The sequence below is a fragment of the Meleagris gallopavo genome, chromosome Z, assembly GCF_000146605.3.
Source record: "Meleagris gallopavo isolate NT-WF06-2002-E0010 breed Aviagen turkey brand Nicholas breeding stock chromosome Z, Turkey_5.1, whole genome shotgun sequence".
Lineage (NCBI taxonomy): Eukaryota > Metazoa > Chordata > Aves > Galliformes > Phasianidae > Meleagris > Meleagris gallopavo.
The window spans coordinates 8,299,042-8,314,495 of record NC_015041.2 but is presented as its reverse complement, the minus strand read 5'-3'; the positions used below and the strand labels follow the sequence as shown (position 1 = coordinate 8,314,495).

The window sequence follows — 15,454 nt, the reverse complement described above, 5'->3', positions numbered from 1 at the left end:
AACGCGGGTCGGCGGCGGAGGGCGACTGCGGGCGAGGCGGGGCGAAGCGCGCCCTAAGAGCGGAGCGCGGCGGGTTTCCCTCTTTTGTGATGACGTAACGAGCACGCCGGCCGGGAACTCCCCTCGCCCCCCTAACCCCTCACCCCCCCCCTCCCCCCGTGGCGGGAGCGTGTCGGAGCATGCCCGGGCCGGTGGCAGTGTGCCGAAATAAAGCGGGGTGCAGAGCGTGGAGGGATGTGTTGTGTTGCGGGGAAGGGGATGGGTATGAGGGATGGAAGGCTGCGTCTTCTGGAAGGGAAAGGAGGAGGGAGGTGTGCTCGCGTTAAAAAAGAGTGGAGGGATGCGGTGGAGTGCGTGGGCAATGAGGGGGGGAAGGATGGAGCGTGCTTGGCACGGAGGAGTAGAATGTGCCTGGGCGAGCAGCAGCCGACGATTGAATGTGCCTATGGTGGGCAAAGCGATGCGAAGGGACCTCTGCCTACTTTGTACTCCTGGCACAATTTTCTAAGGTTGGTGACCTTGTCCTCAAACCAGGTGGAGCAAAAGGAGCTGACCCACGCCTGCAGCTCAGGGTCCTCTACTGCTGCTGGACTCGCATACAGTGCCCAGGCGGCCCCTGCAGCCCCAGGTGCTCACTTGCAATTCCAAGTTGTGCTACACGGAAGAAGAGCTGAAATTACCGCGTGGCCCTCGTGACTTTGTGATTGTAGCATACCTTTGGGAGAGCTGCCAGAGGTCTGTGAGTCACCTGTCTGCAGGATAGTTTGGTGCGATGGCTGTTTGTGTTTACACGAAAATGAAAAAAACAGAGAGAGAGCAAGAAGGGCTGGACATAACAAAGAGCTGATTTGTGGTTGGGTGCAGTGCATACCCATCTTTCCCACTGCGACACTACAAGCAGGAAAACACATTGCAACAGGGCGGTAAGGAAGCGCTTCCCTGTGGAACCAGAGCCTCTGGGGCAAGTGTCTACAAAGCTGATGGCTTTGCTGTCTGTGGGAAGAGGAAACTTCACCAGCTCAGCTCAGAGCCCTTTTTCCCAGTTTGTCTCGGGGCGTCCTGATGGAATCCACAGCGAGATGTGGATTTTGCACAGCTGAGGCTGCAGCACCGTGAGATGCAGGCACATCAGATGTCAGGGCCCTCTGGCGCTTTCTTCTGTCTGAGAATGCATTGCCCTCATCTCTGACCTTTTGGCATAAAACCTGCATGGTATATAAGCTTATTGGCTAGACGTGATCTTCTTAGGTTCATTTTGTATCCATGCCAACATGTGTGTTTGTAATGCAGGCCCATACGGGGAAAGCTGCCCTTTGACCTTTGATTCCTGTTATGGGAGAAACTCTCTCCAAACAGGTCTGTTGGGTTTAGGTGGTGGGGAGGCAGCAAACAGCTCTGGAGTGCGTTGCCCATGTGGTGGGTATCCCTTGGGCAGCACCGTGCTCTGCTCATAACCCCGTGAACAGTGGTGCTCAGCAGCTTCAGCAGCACAGGGAACAGGGACACACTGGCCCTCTGTGTTTTCCTCCCCACAGAACAAAAAGTGAGGAAGAGGAACAGAGGGGCAAAGCATGGAAAGGAGAATTACTGTGAGCATTTATTTAGCTCGTTTAGGCAAAGCCAGAAACAATTTGGTCTTGCTCTCCTGTGTGGATTTGGAGAGAGATTTACTACTCAGGCATAAAAACCAGTGCTCTTCAATCTTGATATATCATAAATCATGGAATCACTGAATGACTTGAACTGAAAGGGACCCCAAAGGCCCCAATCCCTGCTGTGGGCTGCTTGCCCCCCACCAGCTCAGGCAGCTTGGGGCCCCATCCAGCCTGGCCTTGAGCACCTCCAGGGATGGAGCACCACAGTTACTCTGGAAAGTCTGTGCCAGGACCTCACTGCTCTCTGAGTTAAGAACTTCTCCCTACTAGCTAATCTATCTATCTCCCTTCTTTTAGTTTTAAGCCCTTCCCCTTGTCCTATCAACTGTCAGACTGCATAAAAAGTCAGTCCCTCTTCTGCTTATAATCTCCCTTCAAGCACTGGAAGGCCGCAGTGAGGTTTCTGTGCAGCCTTCTTTTCTCCATGCTGTCAAGACCAGCTCTCTCAGCCTTTCTTCATAGAAGAGATGCTCTATCCTCTGAGCATGTGCCCAGCTTAGCAAAGCTCCCTTTCCATAAAGGGGAAGAGCCTTTAGAGGTAGCTCATCCTACTACCCCTGCAGCAGCACCAAGAGACAGACTGTCTTCTTTTGGACATATGCAGGAGACGAAATGCTTCCCCCTGCCAGAGCAGGGGGGCACAGATCAGTGGACTAGCTGAATGGCAAGGTTCGTTTATTTCTTTTTGTTTCTTGAGAACGGTGGTAGGGCAAAAAGAAGAGTGGGAAACTTCAGTGTGCAAATTGGGTTAAAAGGCTCCTGCAGTGCTCACCTTTGCATGCCCTGCCAGTGTAGCCCTCCTACGTGCAAGGCAGGGAGCCCACTGCCACAGGAGGAGCTTGCTAGGTGCTGATGGACAATGAGGCTGTGGCCACGGGGCCACTCTTTGCTTTGCACAGTGTGGTAGAGTGAAAAATAGCCAGCTGCGGTTACAGACTGCCAATGAGCTCTGACTTGTTTGGTTTCAGTTCTCTAAACAAAGCAGCATGGCTGTGGGAAGAGTAGCACCCCAGGAGGCTGCTCCTTAGAGTGGTCTTGAAAGCTGAGGGACCATGGGACCCCCACAGGCACAGCCTGGGGGAAATGGATGGGAGCAGAGGTGAGCAGCCCTGGACCTCAGAGCCATTTTTCTGCTTATCAGCAACTGAGGATTGAGGGATTATGCAGCTGGGAAGGGAGAATCCCAAGATGCAGTGCGTGGAGCTGTGCCAGTGTCAGGCATTGCGGTCTGAGCAGCACTGGGGATCAAGAGCAGCGCGTGACCAACCTGCAGCATGACTAATGCCAGCGGGCAGATATGATGGAAGGAAAACGAATGCTGCAGAAACGAAAACGAGCAGGAGTGAAAGGAAAGCAAATGTTTTTTTCTCTAAACTTTAATGCTTGTGCTGAATCAGCTTTGAGCAGCGCCTCTCTATAAAATTAAATAAATCATTGCGACCGCCTCGTTACGAGAATCCTTTGCTATTGAGTCCTGCAGCCCGGTGCTGGCTGCTCTGTGCTCACAGAGGGACTGTGTGCTGCTCTCTCCCTTCCTCTTTCTGCAGACTACATCTCGGTGGCTCATGCAGTGAGTGCTGGAGCAGGAAGCAGAGCTGTGCTGCCAGGGCTGAGCCAAAGGTCATCCGCAGCGCAGTGGGTGCAGCCATGTCAGTGCATGGTGGTGGCTGTGTGCTGTGCTCTGCAGGCCATTGGGTTTTTTTCACTGCTGAAATGGCTCTTCCTGTTAGTTCCTGTTAGCTGTCCTGCTGGGCTGGCTCTTGCTGTTAGAAGTAAAACCATAGAATCATGTAGGCTGAGAAAGACCCTCATGATCCCCAAGTCCAACTATCACCCTGACCTACTGAGTCCCATCATTAGGTCACATCCCTTAATGCCATGTCCATGTGTTTCCAAGAATGGGGAATCACCACTGCCCTGGGCATTGCATTCATCCTCTCTTTTCACATTGCAGAGCCAGGCGCTCCCCTGCATTTCCACAGCCACAGAGGAAGATGTCAGTGCAGATTCACACAGTTATGTGAAATAATTAATTCCTCTTTGAGTTGCTGGAGTGATCTAGCATCAGATAAGAAATGAAGGAGAACTCCACTTGCACCCAACTTATCTGCTGTTTAAATATTACCTAATTTCTCTACCACTAACCACAGACCCTCCCTCCTTTGCTGTTTTCCTTGCCTGCTTTCCTTGGAAGTTCAGCCATGTATTTCCACAAGGTGAACACCTTGTTCATGTACAGCAGTGCTCTCCCACTGATGGGTGGGTGAACACTTATCTTCTCCATGACCACCTGTATGCCCAGCAAGCTGCATTAATTTTTTGAGGGGTGAAAAATGCTTCTGAAGGATGACTGGAATGTTTCTAGCATGATGCTCACCACAGGCAGGGGCAGTTGTCCTGCTGCCAGCAATAATGTTTGGTTGAGGACGTGGTTGGGTACCAGAGCCACTCCTCAACATAGATGGAGAGGAAGGGAGTTTATATTGAGTGTGTGCTCTTTGATAAAGCAGTAACTGTGAGAAAAGTGGGCCAGTATGAATCAATGAGGTTGATTCAGGATCTGGGATTGATCAGGGCATTCCCAGATATATGGGAGGAAGAACCCCTTGAGAGCAGCCCTGCAGAGGAGGACTTTGACGTCCTGGTAAATGAAAGACTTAACATGAGGCAGCGATATAAGCTTCCAGGTCGTAAGGCCAACAGTATCCTAGGGTGCATCAATAGAGTAGTAGCAGCAGGGAGAGGGAGGGGTCTGTCCCCTTCTGCTCTGCCCTCATGAGGCCCCATCTGCAGTACCACATCCAGATTTGGGGCCAACACAAGAAAGGTGTGGAGCTGTTGGAGTGGGGGTAGAAGAGATCCACAAAGATGCTCAGAGGATGGGACACCTCTTCTATGAGGAAAGGCTATGGGAACTGATCTTGGACATCCAAGAGAAGGCTTTCAAGAGACCTTACTGTGGCCTTCCATTATTAAAAGAGAGATAATAAACAGGAAGGGGACTAACTTTTTACAGGCACAGATTGTGATAGGACAAAGGAGAACTGTTTTAAACTTAAAGAGGGGAGATTCATTATAGACATTAGGGAGAATTTTTATACACTGAAGATGTTAAGGCGCTGACACAAGCTGCCCAGAGCAGCTGTGGATGTCCCATACCTGGAGGTGCTCAGGACTGGATTGGATGGGGCCCTGTGCACCCTGATCTGGTGGGAGGCAAACAGCCCATAGCAGGGTTTGGGGCTGGGTGGGCTTTCCCATAGCTTTTTCCCATAGCTTTCAGGCTATGCCATTCAGTGTTTCTATGATTCCATGATTACTTAGTTACTGAATTTCCTTGAATTTTCGAAAATTGTTATATTATCAGTTCTAAATTTCCCACGTGCAGTGGGAAAGGATTTGGAGCTGTTGGCCAATGCTTGGCTGAACATGAGCCATCAGTGTGCCTATGTGACCAAGAAGGCCACAGCATCCTGGCTCAGATCAGAAATCGTGTTGCCAGCAGGAGCAGGGAGGTCCCTCTGGACTCATGCTGGTAGGGGTGCACCTCAAGTACTGTGTTCGGTTTTGGAACCTTCACAAGAAGGACATTGAGGCCCTGGACTGTGTCCAGAGAAGTGCAACAAAGCCATGAGAGGTCTGGAGCACAGGGCTTAGGGGGATTGGCTGAGGTAACAGGGACTGTTCAGTCTGCAGATGAGGCTGAGAGGAGACCTTATCACTCTCTTTAACTCCCTGAAAGAAGGCTGTGGCGGGGTGGGAATCAGCCCCTTCTCCCAGGTAACAGCAATAGAACAAGAGGTAATGTCCTCAAATTGTGCCAGGAAAAGTTTGGGTTAGATATTAGGAAAGATCTATCTCCAAAAGTGTAGCTGGGCACTGGAACAGAATGTCCAGGTGAAATCCAATACTGGAGTAGTAGCAAACGTGGAGAACTGGTACTGAGGGACATGATTTAGTGGGTAGTGTTGGTAGTAGTGAAAAAGTAGTGGTGAAAAGCTGGACTAAATGATCTTAGATGTCTTTTCTGACCTTAATGGTTCTATCAATCCATGTGAGACCATTTTCAGTTCACACTATTGATTGTCAGGAAAATGCTTCCTAAAGAATTTAAAAGGACCCACCATAAGAGAATGCAAAATTCAGTAGGTTGTTTGTTAAGTAGGTTTCAGCACTTGTGATGATAACAATTTTCTTATATCCTCATGAAGGCCAGTCTTGGTAAATGCTATCGAGAACAAGCAGATATTAGTAAAGTAAATGTTGGCTTTCATCACCATTTATCAGGCTAGAGGAGTGTTTGCATGGGTGACTTTGCAAACATTACTAAGGCTGTTAATGCAGCTGCACCTTCACCGCTTGCTTTTTTGCTCTTTCTGAGGATCATGCCTATGGTTGTTGATGGTTATTTGAACATGTTCTATTCAATTTCAATTCAGTGCCTATCAACAATTTTTCATTTTAATGCTCAGGCTAATTCCTTTCCATGTACCCCACAGTGTCCTCTGCACTTTGCCATGATGCATACAGTCAGTACATCAGATGCAGGAATGAAATAAATAAGGGAAATCCCACAAATGAGATGCTTGGTTCTTTCCTGACATGCTGGTGCCTCAAAGAAAGCTAATAAGAGAACTGAGGAATTCAAGGCACCTTTGCTGAACACCAGCATGGTGAGCTAGGATTCCGTATGTAGCAGCAAGCCACCCTCAGTGCTGCAGCACCTCCCCTGTGCCTTGCCAGTGCTTTTCAGGTGGGACAGGAGTGACTTTGCTTGGTTAGAAGATGGTCACCCCAGTCTGAACAATGCTTTCTCTGTGCTGAGCTTTGTTTGAGTGATCTCTAATTGAATAAAGAATCACTTATTCCCCTAAATCCCACAAATCAGTTTTGAAGTGGGAAAGATTTTATCTGGGGAACATGTCAAATTTCTTTATTTGGAGAATGAATAGCAGAAAGCAGAAACTGAACCAATGAGGAATGTAATCTTTGTGTTTGCTTCAGCAGCACATATACTAAAATTGGAACAATGCAGAGAAGTTTGTCATGGCCCCTGTACAAGGATGACATACAGATTAATGAAGTGTTCCATATTTTTTGAGCTTGTGGGTGAAAATTAGCAACCAGACTAATAAAGAACATCTGGTGGTTGGGGTTTGCTATAGCCACCTGATAAGAGGAGGCCTTCTTGCTTCAATTGCAGCAAATGCTGTGCTTGCAATCTCTCACCTTTATGGAGGATATCAACCATCAGTATATCTTCTGCTGGGAATACAACATGGCAGGCTGTCAGCAATCCAGGAGACACCTGAAGTGTGTTGAGGGTAACTTCCTGGTCTGGGTATTAGACAAACTGACCAGAGAAGAAACATTCCTGGACCTGGTGCTCACCAACACCACAGAGGAGCTCATTAAAGAGGTTAAGACTGGAGGCACCTTGGGCTGCAGTGACCATGCTGTGGTTGAGTTTGTGGTCTTAAGGAACATAGGCCAGGCAATAAGTGGAATCAGAACCCTGCACTTCAGGAAAGGGAACTTTAAGGTATTTATGGGATTGTTGGGTGAGAGCTCCTGGAAAGCTGTCCTTAAAGGAGTGGAGCAAAGCACTCAGATCTTTACAGATGCCTTTCTGAGACTTCAAGAGTTCTCTTTCCCCCAGTGTAAGAAAATTAGCAGAGCAGACAGGAAACCAGTTCAGCAAGGACCTGCTGGTCAAACAGAGGGATAAGTACATGTACAGGCAGTGGAAGCAAGGATGTGCCACTTGAAAGGAGTTCTGTCCACAAATGAAGAGATGGGATCAGGAAAGCCAAAGTGCAAATAAAACTATGGTGAGGGATGTGAAAAACAAGAAGAAGGGATTCTACAGATATACTGTCCAGAGAGCAAAATCCCCACCAGTGTGAGAAAGGAGCAAGTCCAAGACCACCTTGTTAAGACTAAGTGTGGACAAGTCTATGCGTCCCATGATTCTGAACAAACTGGCTGCCAAGCCATTCTCCATCATATTTGAAAAGTTGAGGCTGTCAGGCAAAGTCCCCAGTGATTGGGAAAGGGGAAACAAAGAGGAAACAAAGAAAGAAAGGACAACCCAGGGAACAACAGGACAGCGAGCCTCACCTCTCTGCCTGGGAAGATGATGCATCAGATCCTCCTGGAAGAGATGTTAAGGCACATAAGGGATCAACAGATGATCTGAGGCAGCCAGCATAGCTTCATCGAGGGCAGAAAGTGCCTGACTCATCTAGTGGTATTCTGTGATGGAGTGATGGCATCTGTGAACGAAGGAGAAGAAATTGACGTCATCTACATTGCGAAGGCTTTTGATATGGTCTCACACCACATCCATGTCTCTAAATTGGAGAGAGATGGGTTCGAAGAGTGACTCTTCAAAAGTTAAAGAATTGGTTGGATGATCTCAGCCAGAGAGTTATGCTCAATGGCTCTATGTCCAGGTGGAGGCAGGAGATGAGTGGTGTCCCCCAGGGGTCTGTCTTGGGGCAGGTTCCCATTAACATCTCTATTAATTACATAGAATTGTGATCAAGTGCCCCTTCAGCAAGTTTGCTGATGACACAAAGCTGAGCGAGGCAGTTGATACAGCAGAAGGAAGGGATACCATCCAAAGGGAGTTGAGCTACCTTGAAAGATGGGCTCATCTGAACCTAGTGAGTTGGAACAAGGCCAGTGCAAGTGTTGCACTTGAGTTGGAGCAATTCCAGGTATGTGTATAGACCAAGAGAAGAACTCTTTGAGAGCAGCCCTGCAGAGGACTTCGACATCCTGGTAAATGAAAGATGTAACATAAGCCCAAGAAAGATGTGAGGCGGTGAGTGGGTACAGAGGAAGGCCATGGGGATGCTCAGATGGCTGGAGCACCTCTCTCATGAAGAAAGGCTGAGGGAGACAGCCTTGTTCAGTCAGGAGAAAAGAAGGCTCTGGGAGACTTCATTGCAGCCTTCCAGTATTTAAAGGGAAATTATAAACTGGAGGGAAATAAACTTTTTACACAAGTAGAAAGTGATAGGACAAGGGGAAATGGTTTTAAACTAAAACAGGGAAAATTTAGATTAGGAGTCAGAGGGAAGTATTTCACAGAGACGGTGGTAAACCCTGGCACTGCTGCCCAGAGACCTGTGGTGCCCCATCCCTGGAGGTGCTCAAGGCTGGTTTGGATGGGGCCATGGGCAGCCTGAGCTGGTGGGAGACAACCAGCCCATGGCAGGGATTGGAACTGGGTGATCTTTCAGGTTCCTTCCAGCCTAAGCTGTGTTACTATGATTTTATGATATTTTGCAAAATCTTCTCCTTTGAAATTTTGAGTCCTTAACTCTTTTTCACTGTAAAGATTAGAGTCCTACGTGTGGAAGAGGCAGATAGTATGCTCAACATTGTACTGGCTGTCCTCTGCAATTAGAATCAGTTGTGATTTGTGTGAATACAAGATTAGGTGTGTTTAGTCATTGCAGGGTCATGTCTTTGCTGCAACAAGAAAATAAAGAGTATGTGTTTGGGGCTTCATTTTAAGATGTCTGTTTGGGAATAAAAAGCACAGAATCATGTGATTGTATTGTGGCTTGATAATCACAGCCCAAACTTCATGAGCATCAGAATAGGCTGCACACACAGCCGAGGTTCTAGGTTGAGTACCAGCAGTCCCATCTACCAGAACATCCAGAGGATGGAAGCTGGACCACTTCCACTTCAGGTGCACCACATCATGTCAGTGTTAATCCTACAGTATCCTTCCCTCTACATTAACAGTCCCTATACAGGCTGTAGTAGCTGAACAGTGGGGCAGACAGGAACCGTGTTGGGGTGAAAGATGTCAGGGTGCTCACAGACCACGGCAGTGGTTCAGCTGGCTTATCACTAGAGGTGAGAAAGGCTGCTGTCATCACATGGCATGAGGTAATCTCACTTAAAAGCTTTGCGGTTTATTGCTCTGAAGTGAGCTCATTTCCTTTTTGTTTTCATTTTCTCACACACAGACACATACACAAAAGGAGGAGGGTGTGATATCTTCTGCTTTTTTTAGATGGGAAAAAAAATAAAACACCCCCTCCCAGATATGGGAAGCCATCTGTAGCTGCCCTGCGTACCCTCTGCGGGAGATTTTTGCCACGAAGGGCTGCAAGAAATATGCTGTTGGCAATGACCTTGCATAGAAGGAGGAGGAGGCTTGTTCCTTCCTGACAACCAGTGCTCCTTTTGGGGTGCTCAGAGCTTCTTCTATAGGTGCAGCTAGCTCTTAGAGAAGTGCTGGTAGTCCTCTCTGAGCACTCCTCCATTACTGTGCTGACCCAAAGGCCATACAGTTTCAAGTTGGATATTAGGAAAAATTTATTCTCAGAAAGAGTGGTCAGGCTGCCCAGGAAGCTGGTGGAATCATTGTCCCTGAGGGTATTCAAGAAAAGGGTAGGTGTTGCACTGAGTGATGTGATTGCAGGCATGGGTTGATGGTTGGACAAGATGATCTTGTTGGTCTTTCCAAACTTAATGATTCAGTGATTCTATGATCCCACTTCAATGCTAGCTGGCAGCAGGGAAAGAAAACCACAATAGAGATGAGTAGGTTTCAGGTCCATGATATGGGGACAACCTCTCCTGCCCATCTGCAGTCATGAGCCAGGTGCTGTAGCGGTGCAGGGGATGTGCCTGGTGGGACAGATAAAGCTGCAGGGTGAACTTTGACATGAAGAGTCAAAACAAACTAGTCAGAAATTTAAAAAAAAAACTAACTTTGAGGATGAGGACACTGTGTTCTTCCTCAGAGATCTCTTAGCAGATGCACTGGCTGACTCCAAGTGGCATAAAGGAGAAGTAAATAGAGGAAACAGGAAAAAGTGTTTTGCACATATCAACATAAACCCTTTTTTGTGTGTGTTACAACCTGTGGCTCTTCATTGGACCCCCATGCTTTGAGAAGGTCCCAGTGGTCTGTTCATGGGTCTGGGAGCTGTGCATGCCCCATGCCCCTTGACCGAGCTTGGTCCTATCTTCTCCAACTTTGTGCTTGCAGAAGAGGAAGAGGGGGGCATGGGGAGGAGGCATGTGGCCATGTCGCATCGGCAGGTGCAAGACTTGCCGTTGTACAGCAGTCATGCTTGGTGGCCATGATGCCATCCTCCCCCCTTATTTCATCATCCTGTGGTACAGAGCTCTGCAGAACTGGAAGGAGGGTCACATTATCACAGCTGCAAGGAGCTCAGAGATCTGCACCAACCCACAAGGACACATGATGCCTGATTTTGTTGTTGTTGTTGTTGTTGCGGTTGATTCTTTTTTTAAAAGGAATTAAATTGTTGGGTGGTGTTAGAAGTCTGGCACAGGACACCAGTGTAAGTTCCACTGAAAATGGTGCAGAAGGGGTGGAAGATGGCAGCCTCCTCTGTGAAGCATGTGAAACTTGTTATTCCATGAACCACATCCTATCTGTAGGAACACTATGGGATTTGGTGACATTCACCTTCTGCAATGTGGTGTCTGGTGGGTGCCTGGCTGCTAGCTCCCACATGCCCCCAGTCACCTATGGTTTTTGGAGTGTCTTTGGTGACCCCATGGGATGTGATCTTCTTGGAGTGATCATGGTGACCTTCATGAGATATGACCTCCTTTGTTACCCCTTGAGACATAGCCTTCTTGGGGTAAACATGATGATCTCCATGAGATTGACCAACTAAAGAACCTGAAAGTGCAGAAGTCCATGGGACTCAACAAGATCCATCCACAGGTTCTGATGGAACTGGCAGATGAAGTTGCCAAGCCACTATCCATCATGTTTGAAAAGTCATGGCAGTCTGGTGAAGTTTCCACTGATTAGAAAAAAGGAAACATAACCCCCATTTTCAAGAAGGGAAAAAAAGAAGATCCAGGGAACTACAGGCCAGTCAGTCTCACCTCTGTGCCTGGCAAGATCATGGAGCAGATAATCCTGAAGGCCCTTCTAAGGCATATGGAAAATAAAGATGAGGTGATTGGTGGTAACTAACATGGCTTCACCAAGGGCAAATCATGCCTGACAAACTTGTTTGCCTTTTATGATGGATTTAGTGGATAAAGGGAGAGCATCAGTGGATAAAGGAAGAGCAACTGACATAATTTATCTGGATTTGTGCAAAATATTTTACACTGTCCCACATGTAATCCTGGTCACCAAATTGGAGAAAAATTGATCTGATGGATGGATCACTCCCTGGATAACAAATTGACTGAATGGTCAGATTCAGAGAGTTGAGGTCATCAGCTCAATCTCCAAGTGGAGACAAGTGACAAGTGGCGTTCCTCAGGGATTGAAGTTTGGACCAGTGCTATTTAACATTTTTGTAGGTGACATGGACAGTGAGATCAAGTGCACCTTCAGCAGTTGTAGATAACACCAACCTGAGCAGTGCAGTTGACATGCTAAAAAGAAGGGATGCTATCCAGAGGGACTTGGACAGGCTTGACAGGTGGGCCCATGCCAACCTCATAAAGTTCAGCAAGTGCAAGGTCCTGCATCTGAGCTGGGACAATCCCAAGCACAGATACAGTTTGGGCAGAGAATGGCTTGAGGAGAAGGATTTGGGGGTGTCAGTTGATGAAAGATTCAACGTGAGCCAGCAATGTGCGCTTGCAGCCCAGAAGGCCAACTGTATCCTGGGTTTCATCAAGAAAACTGAAGTGACCAGCAGGTTGAGGGAAGTGAGTCTGCCCCTCTATTCTGCTCTCATGAGAGCCCACCTGGAGTACTGTGCCCAGTTCTGGAGCCCCCAACACAAGAAGGACATGGAACTGCTGGAGCAGGTCCAGAGGAGGCCATGAAGATGATGAGAGGGCTGGAGCACCTCCTCAGTGAGAACAGGCTGAAGGAGCTGGGGCTCTTCAGCATGGAAAAGAGGTGGTGGAGTCACCGTCCCAGGAAGTGTTCAGGAGGCATCTGGACGAGGAGCTGTGAGATACGGTTTAGTAGCTTGTGGTAGCAGTGGTAGTGAGAAGATGGTTGGACTAGATAATCTTATAGATCTTTTCCAACCTTGTGATTCTATGATTCTATGATTATTCTATGACTATGATTCTCTGAGATGTGGTCCCCTTGGTAACCCCATGGGATATGACCTTCTTTGGGGAACATCCATGAGATGTAACCCCACAGGGTGACTCCATTGGATAGGACCTTAGTGATGAAGTATTAAAGATGGTAATGGGCGCGAGGAAGGAATGAGCCTTTACTTGCAGGCCTCTCTTGGACTTCCCCAGTTCCTCCGGAGAAATGGCTTTGCCACCCCCACCCCAATCTCCTCTTCCTCACCAGTAATGAAGATCCCACCTTCCTTCCCTCAGACTGGGTATTCAGGCAGGGGCACAAACTGTGAGGAGGGCTGTCATAGGCATATGGCCTTGAGGCTGTGGGTACGATCATTACACTTCTGAATTTCAGATTCCTACTGCCTGTGAGAAGCTGTGGAAGAAGTTGTCATTGTATATCATCTTGCCTTTGGATCTCCAGTTTAGAAGTCCACAGAATCAGAAAAAATTGCATTCAGGCAATAAATCTGGTTGGCAGAGATGTGTGAAGTCTGAAAACCAGAAGTCTTGCAACAGGGATGCTCAGAACATTCATGGTTTGCATGCTCAGTCAAAGTAAAAATTGTCAGTGTTCGGTTTTGACTCAAGATTAAATCACTGTCAAAACTGTTGGTTTTGTGGCATCTCAGCGACTGCCAGAAAGCACAAAGTGACGACATCTACAAAAATAGCAAGCAAAAAACCTTGCCAAGCTTTTAAAATCCCCAGTAAAAAACTCTCTTGGTAGAATTTGTGGGAAATCTGAGCTTTTAAGACAGGCATTCAGTTGCTGATTGGACCTGTAGTCCACATTCTGTGATACATCAGAGATTCAAGAAGAATCTTCAAAATGCTTGCTTACAAATGTATCCTCCAAAAGACAAAAAGAAAAGCAGTGCATTGAATTCAGTACTGGCAATTCCAATAATCATGTCTGCTTATGATATTCTTGTAATGTTTGATGGAATGAGAAGGAATAGCCTTAAGCTGCACCAGAGGAAGTTCAAGTTGTATATTAGGAAAAACTTCTTTGAAAGAGTGGGCACTGGCATGGGCTGCCCAGGGAGCTGTGGAGTCACTGTCCCTGGAGGTGCTCAAGAACTGTGGAGATGTGGCACTGAAGGATGTGTTTTAGTGGCAACACTGGTGGGAGGTGAAAAGTTGGACTAGGTGATCTTAGAGATCTTTTCCAACCTCAGTGATTCTATTATACTGTGATTCTTTGCTATACCTATTTCTGATGTTCCTTCTCTCTCTGTCTCTCATTTTCTCCTCTTTTACTTTTTAATTTTTTTTTAGCTATTACTTTTATTATTTTATTATTTGCTTTATATGATGCCTCTGGGTTCAGAGCAATTGTTTTTCTCTTTCTTCTACATGATGTTTTACCATCCAACAACACCCTTAAATTTAAGAAAATACATACTGCAGAGTGGATGAGCAGTAACTATACTATTCTTCCTTTTGAGCTGGTGGTGATGGTGGAGTGGTCTGTTTGTATAGTTGTAGTAGCCTGTAGTATACTTGAGATGAGGACTACTGGTATCAGGGTAACATTATTTTTAACATTATGAATGCAGGATCAAATTGCACTATTAATTTACATAGATCATTTATAATATAATTGGTTGGAAATATGAGCTATAAATATAATTGATGCAATCACCAAAATAACAGGTTTCACTTGGTACTTAAGTCAGGATAAAGCAAAATCACGTTCTTTCACAGATGTATAGGCGAAGTGACTTGTTAGCTGAAAACACTGATACCTGAAAACTTCCTGTCTTACAGTGAAGCACAAGAAGTTTTCTCTCATTAATGACAGATTCACAGAACCATTTGGGTTGGAAGGGGCCCTTAAGGTCATGGTCCAACCCCCTGGAGGGAACAAGGATACAGCTCCACCAGGGTGCTCTAGGACTAGGGGGAGATTGCAGATATCCTTAAGTGGAAATGTATTTGTGCTCTGTAATGTGAATGTTTCACTGCTTCAGTTACTTTTAATTCCCTCCTGTGTGGAGCATCTTACAAACCCAAACAAGCTGTAAAGCCAGTTTCTATATGTACAGAAAACGCAAACCTTGAGATGAGGAAATGGAGGCTGCCCTCTGACCTCTCAGCTCTGTAGTTTAGAGATTAGCAAAACATGGTGTGTTCATAGAGCAAAGAGGAGGATGAGTTCTGTAAGTGAGCAGAGCTGCAGCTGCATGCAGACAGGTACCTTCATTCTCTTCATTCACTTCTCTGCATCTCCTCTGGATGTTCTCCAACAGGTTCATGTCTCTCCTATTTAATCCCAAAAGAATAAATTTTCTCCTGAATCCACCTACACTTTTGACCATAACACTACACTTTGCACACTTTTGACCTGTACAGTCTTTGGCAGTGTGGCTAAATTCTGCTCGAGAGCTGTTAACCTACAGATTGGTTATCCATAGCTCTAAGTTGTCATCTAATCATTCGTCTGTGAGTTCTGCTAACATGACTCACTCTTTGTATGGGTTATTTACAAGAAACATGTAGTAAGTAATTACAGTTAACTTCAGAAAGTCGAGAATGCTGAGACACATTCACAGGAATAAATCTGTTATGTCTCTAGGGGTTGTGTGGTTGGTCTTCTCAATTTACAGCTATACACATAGAAAAGCAGCTAACAGGAGAGAACAAAACTGAGAAAAACTTTTATGTGAAAGAGGAAGCAGTCATCCAAAATTGCCTGTGTAATTATGGGCTGAAGACATACTTACCGAAAC

General features: G+C 46.7%; 1 non-coding gene across 1 annotated transcript; it reads left to right on the top strand.

The window, feature by feature from the left end:
- Positions 1-6,646: 6,646 nt before the first annotated feature.
- LOC116217561 lies at positions 6,647-6,753 on the top strand. Its single transcript, XR_004162255.1, has one exon. It is a non-coding gene; the product is annotated as a U6 spliceosomal RNA (small nuclear RNA).
- Positions 6,754-15,454: the final 8,701 nt, after the last annotated feature.